The sequence below is a fragment of the Sus scrofa genome, chromosome 6, assembly GCF_054392235.1.
Source record: "Sus scrofa isolate SSC_HxYL_T2T_F1_AM1 chromosome 6, Sscrofa_HxYL_maternal_Yorkshire_Landrace_v2.0, whole genome shotgun sequence".
NCBI lineage: Eukaryota > Metazoa > Chordata > Mammalia > Artiodactyla > Suidae > Sus > Sus scrofa.
This window is the reverse complement of record NC_139388.1, coordinates 92,150,098-92,156,097: the sequence shown is the minus strand read 5'-3', so window position 1 is coordinate 92,156,097 and position 6,000 is coordinate 92,150,098. Positions and strand designations below refer to the sequence as shown.

At 43.6% G+C, this 6,000-nt stretch overlaps 1 protein-coding gene across 50 annotated transcripts in view; it reads left to right on the top strand.

The window, feature by feature from the left end:
* The first annotated feature begins 4,576 nt into the window (after positions 1–4,576).
* PUM1 (pumilio RNA binding family member 1) overlaps positions 4,577–6,000 on the top strand; it is a 141,329-nt gene continuing 139,905 nt past the window's right edge. For all 50 annotated transcript variants that reach the window (XM_084963662.1, XM_084963660.1, XM_013999086.3 and 47 more), the window contains exon 1: positions 4,577–4,678. The gene's annotated coding sequence lies outside the window, so the exon portion shown is untranslated. The remainder of the gene's footprint in view (positions 4,679–6,000) is intronic.

Genomic DNA, 6,000 nt, shown 5'->3' with positions numbered 1-6,000 from the left:
CAGCGAGCCTCAGGCAAAATAAAAAAATATAGAGCGGTAAAAAAAAAAAAAAAGGCCTGTCAACTCATCCTTTTTTTTTTTTTTTTTTTTTTTTTTTAGGGCCACACCTGTGGCATATGGAGATTCCCAGCCTAGGGGTCGAATTGGGGTTCTAGCTGGTGGCCTATGCCACAGCCACAGCAACACCAGATCCCCGCTGAGTTTGCAACCTACACCACAGCTCATGGCAATGCTGGATCCTTAACCCACTGAGTGAGGCCAGAGATGGAACCTTTGTCCTCATGGATACTAGTCAGATTTATTTCCACTGAGCTACAACTGGAACTCCAATTCTACTCATTGCTTTCAGGGTGCAGACTTTTGGGGTCTCAGTTCAAAATAAGAGCTGTTTACTTGTTCTTTCTCTTTTAGCAGGTTCTGGGCTCCAGTCTCTGTAGCTACCTCTCAGGAAAACTACCTCTCAGGAATGCCCTGCCTGGAAAAATACTCCATTTATTTATGGGGCTTATATTTCTCAATTTCTGTCTTAGCTCAGTAATTCTTCACTAACTTGATAACTTCTCAGTAGTTTCAAGAAGAGATTTTTTAGATTTTTCCAGTTTTCCTGGGTGGGAGAGTTGGTCAGAATTGCTTAGTCACCAATGCTGGAAGCTCAAACCCTCCCTCACTCCCACCTTCCTATGGGAAAAGCACTCTAATAACCAAGATTTGCTAAGAAACAAAATGACAATAGAAATGCTAACAATGTAGCAATTACCTAACCACCAAAACAATGAGCGGAAGTGCCATTCAAGGGAGAGTCTACAAATATATGAAAACACAAGTGTAGCAATTGAAAGAGCAACTCAAATCAACACTGATAACAAAATATCTTTCCAGAAAATTGAGGGGTGTCTTAGCTTTGCTTGAGAATGCTTTATACTCACTTTAGGAAAACCACACCGTAAAATAATCCTTACCAGCCAATAGCAGTTGGCTGTAACAGAGAATGAAAGTGTGGAATTGAGCAGTTTTTGTCCACTCCAGGATTTGTTTTTACCTGTCAGCATGGCCAGGATTGCTGACTCACCTGCGAGCATCAGACCAAACTTCCAGAAACACTACCATTTGAAGGAAGAGGTAACATTTGAAATTCTTGACCCAGGGTGTTTTTGAATGGCCTTCTCTAGACATTAGCCTCAAGATCTGAGATCTCTTTGTCCGATTAATTTACAGAGAAATGGATTAAGTTTCTACTGATTAGATTTAAAACAACACCCTTCTCAAATCCACCCTAATCCTCACCCCAGGTCAGTTTGATTAGATCTTGGTTTTTGAAAACTCCCAAAGATTGATGACATCATTTGTTATGTACAGTTTACTCACTGAATTGTGATGATTTTTAAAATTTAGGGATGATTTCGACAACCTCCTGACCAGATAACTCAGCAAATAGCCTTAGATAACATGCTTGGATAAATGCTTATCTGGTATTCTAATCTTCCAAGTCTCAGTTTTCTCATTTTTAAATGGGAATAATAATGTCCATGTCATAGATATTTGGGGAGTTTCAAATGAAATAATGTTTATAAAAGTCTTAACACAAAGCATGGCACACAGGTAAGCATTGGATAATAAGATGTCTTATGAGTTTGTTGTAGGTGATGCTCTGATAGAGTTATTTTGGGGGCCTGGAAGGAGCCTCACATCCTTTGAGAGCCATTTCTTAAGGGAAAGCAGGGCTGCTGGCTGGTATTGTGTTGGGATTACAGCATTTTACCTAGGAGAGGCCTGAATGGGGAGAGGTACCACATGACTGTGGCTAAACTGATATTAGAATCTCTATACCTGAGTAATGAAAGGTAAAGCTTTGAATTGAGTTAACCATGGCTCTCAGAATGAAATCATGGATCACAGAGCCTGGTAAAGTTCTAGAAATTCTGTAATTGTATAACTTTCTCGTGTTGGCTATGTTTCCTCCTCTTACATGTTTTTCTATCATGACTGCTCAGCCATTCCACTGTCCTGCCCCCATGGGGCTAAATGCTTTATCTGCTTTATTTCATTTAGTGCTGTTATACTAAGTTTATATTCCAGGGAGAAATTAGAGGCTTAGAGAGGTAAGTACATAATTTCTGATCTGGTTTAAGAGGAGGATCTCTTGGAGTTCCCACTGTGGCTCAGTGGGTTAAGGACCTGACATTGTCTTTGTGAGGATGCAGGTTTGATCTCCAGCTTCATTCAGTGGGTTAAGGACCTGATGTTGCCACCAGCTTCAGCTCAGATCGCATGTCGCTGGGGCTGTGGTATAGGACACAGCTGCAGCTTCGATTCAATTCCGGGGCTGAGAGCCTCCAAACACTGCAGGTGTAGGCCATGAAAAGAAAAAAAAAAAAAAAGAAAAAGAAAAAAAAAAAAAGGAAAAGAAAAAGAAAAAAAGAGGTGGATCTCTGAATACAACATACTAGGATTGCTGGCTTTGAGGGTTGTCGCTCTAAGTGGCTGTTACATTCATTCATTTAGCAAACATTTAATGAGCAATGACCCTGTGCTTTGCCCTAAGCTGGTCCCTGGGGATTCAGAAATGAATGCAAGTCTACAACTAGAGTACAACTGCCACATTTATTGAGTGCTAATTCTGTGCCAGGCACTTTATACATGTTAGTTTATTTAACTGTTGCAACCAGCCTGTGAGAAGAGTATTGACACCCTTATTTTGCAAGTGAGGGAGTTGACACTCAAGCACTTATCCAAGGTCAAACAGCCCGGAAGTAGGGGAACTCAGGTCTTTAACTTCCAAGTCTTATCTTCTTTCCCAGAAATAAAAATCTCACTCTTTTATCTTTTAAATAAAAATAACATAGAAAGTAATACCTTCTCAAACAGTATGAACAGTATGAGTGCTGATTTTCTCACAAAATTTGCTAAAACAAGGTGTTAATTTTCATTTAAATTGTTGCCAGTGTATTTAATAGATGAAAATGTATTTTGAATTTGCATTCCTTTTTATTATTTTTTTCATTTTTACAGCCTCATTGAGAGATATTTCACATACCATAAACTACACCCATTTAAAGCTCACATAGTTCAGTGGTTTTAGCATATTCTGAGTTGTGCAACCATCACTGCAATCTAATTCTAAAACTTTTTAGACACCCCCAAAAGAAATACATACCTACTAGCAGTCCCCTCTCTCTGCCCCCCCCTTCATCCCTCAGTCCCACATTAGTTATCTTTTATGTGTTTATTGGCCATTAATGATTTTAAATCTATTTTGGATTGCTCTTTTTTAATTGATTAGAGAATTTCTGTATTTATATGAAGATTAGCCATTTGTCTACTATGAGCATTACAATATTTTAAAGCCATCTTCTCATTTATTCATTGATGGTGGCATCTCTTACTGTATAGATGTTTACATTTCTTTCGATCTTTTTTTTTTTGGCTGCACCAGTGATATATGGAATTCTTGGGCCAGGGATCCAATCCAAGCCACAGCTGTGACCCACACCACAGCTGTGGCAATGCCGATACTTAACCTGCTGTGCCACAGCAGGAACACTTCAATTTTTAAAATAATTTATTGATTTTGTTTCATTATAAACATTTCGTATAAACATTTCCCTTCTCTAATTATAAAGCTTTCCCCCCTATGTCCTCTTCTGGTCTTTTATAGTGTTGTGGTTTGCATACTTTTTCAATCCATCCTGGGTTTAGTTTGAGATATAGTAACTGTATCTTATGAAATACTACTGATTTGAAAAGTCACGTTCATCAAATGGCCAAATATTTATTCTTTTTCGATACTGTAACGAGTAACAACAGCTAACACTGAATGAGTGCCTACAAACAAGGTTGGCTTTGGGTCTTGGTTTTGGTTTAATGTTCTATCGCAGTCTTGAAATTCGTTAACAGTTTTGAACAAGACCCCCCAGTCCCCCACCCCCCGCACTTTCATTTTGTGCAAATTCTGTAGTGGCCTGTTTACAAGTCCCAGGCACTGCACTAAGCATTTCACATTATTAAATACAATAATAATGCATTTAATCCTCAGTACAAGGGTGTTAGGTAGCAATTCTCATTTTCCCATTTTACAAATGGGGCAAAGCGGCAGGAAGATTATAAACAAAGCTACAGAGGTAAAAAGCTGCAAGCAAAGGGGTCGGAACCCAGCACCTGTCACGCCAGAGCCTTGGAATAAGAGACCATTAACCTGTAGGCAGGTACAATCTGCCGGTGAAACTGGGAGAGCGCGGGGGCGGGAGGTGTCGCGGCTAAGGTCACTGCCCGGACCCCGCCGCGTGCCCAGCTCCGTGCGGTGGTGCCGGGTTGGGAGATGCGCACCGCCGGCGCTCCAGTGCGGGCCCGCGGGACGCCGCCTTCTGTCCGCGGCGGCGCGCGCTCGCCTAGCGGGCGGGCACTCGCGCGCGCAGCAGTTGTGTTGCCTGCGAGTTTCCCAAGTTCACACAGGCCCCAGGTTGGCATGGCAACCAGGCAACCTGTTCCAGAGCTGCCTGCCTTCTCCGCACATGCCGCTGCCACAGCCGGAGTCCGGGCCCGAGCCTATCCCATGATGCACCGCGCCAGCCCAGTCCCCAGTGGGCCGCCATGTTGTCGGAGTGAAAGGTAAGGGGGAGCGAGAGCGCTGGAGAGAGAAGATCGGGGGGCTGAAATCCATCTTCATCCTACCGCTCCGCCTGTGAGTATCCGCACCCCGCCAGCCCCAAACGCTGCTCCGGACCCCCAGCGAGCAGATTGTCCCTTTGTATTGGTGTTTGAGATCGGTTGGGGGGTTGAGAAGGGCTTTGGAAAAGCCGCCGGGGCCCTGGCTGAGGCTTCTCACTCGCTGTTCCTCGTACATGTTTTGGAGTCAGCAGCAAGGCCCCTATTGTTATCAAAGGAGGGAGGGGGTGGGGAGCGGGGTTCGAGCGAGGAAAATGCAGGGGGTTTAGGCCCGGGCCCAGGGCATAGACGTGCCTTTACGTTACTGCTCGGCCTTGTTGGAGCCCCCGAAGATTGATGTTGCCGTTCGCGTTGCTTTTTTGATGGGTTTGCGAAGCCCCGAGTCTTCTGTGTGGCCGTGGAGTGTAATTCTGTGCCACCCTGGATTTCTTCGACTTCTTGAGCTTCCGAGGCAGCGCCGGAGCAGGAGGAACAATAAATCGCTTTAGAAGCAGCCGTGGCCCTTTTCTGCAGGCGAGAACCCACCGTGGGGGAACTTTGCGAGCCTTAAATGTGGAGAAGTAGGCGATCAGGAAGTTTCAGATCGCTTTTTAGGCTCCTGGGTACTTGTGGCCTTTTGTTTCCGTGAGAGCTTGTTTTTGGTGGGTTCTCGCTCTTGGAGCTTCCCGGTGTTGGTGCGTGTCTGTCTCAACTCGGAGAGGGGTTCACGCCTCGCTAGTAAGTAAACAGATACAGAGTGCTAGATAGTTTTAGTCCTCACCGACGTTCTTGGTAAACATAGATAATTTGTTATACTTGTCAGTACCACTCCCACGTCAAGTGAGGACTACTCTGCTGTAACTTTGCTCCCCCCCCCACATTCCCCCTCCCCCACAACATTATCGGGGTAGGTTTTATCCTCTATAACTGGAAGGATACTCTTCGTTGTCCGATTAAGAAAACACGGTTCTTAGTTGTCGATATCACTTCGTTCCCTTCCTGCTCTGCCTGAGATCGAGACTGGGAGTTTATAAGGCTATTTTGGGGGTTCTGTTTTAAAATCAGGTCTTTTTGAAACCGTAGGTTTGTAGTTGTAGCTTTTGTTTGTTTTAAGTAAAACACATTTAAACTCGCCAGGACAGAGGTGGCTCCCAGTGCAGTTTTAGTAAGCAAAATAAACATTTTGACTCATTGCTGATTTTAACTTTATAAAACACTCTTGGGGGCTGTTGATTCTTTATCTAGATTTTTGAGAAATACTCACTGGATTTTGAACTTTATGAGTTAGCGTTGTGCCTTGGCCACAACTGGATTCATTTTGTTCAAGGCCACAGTTTTTTTTGAAGTTGTGTTTGAAGT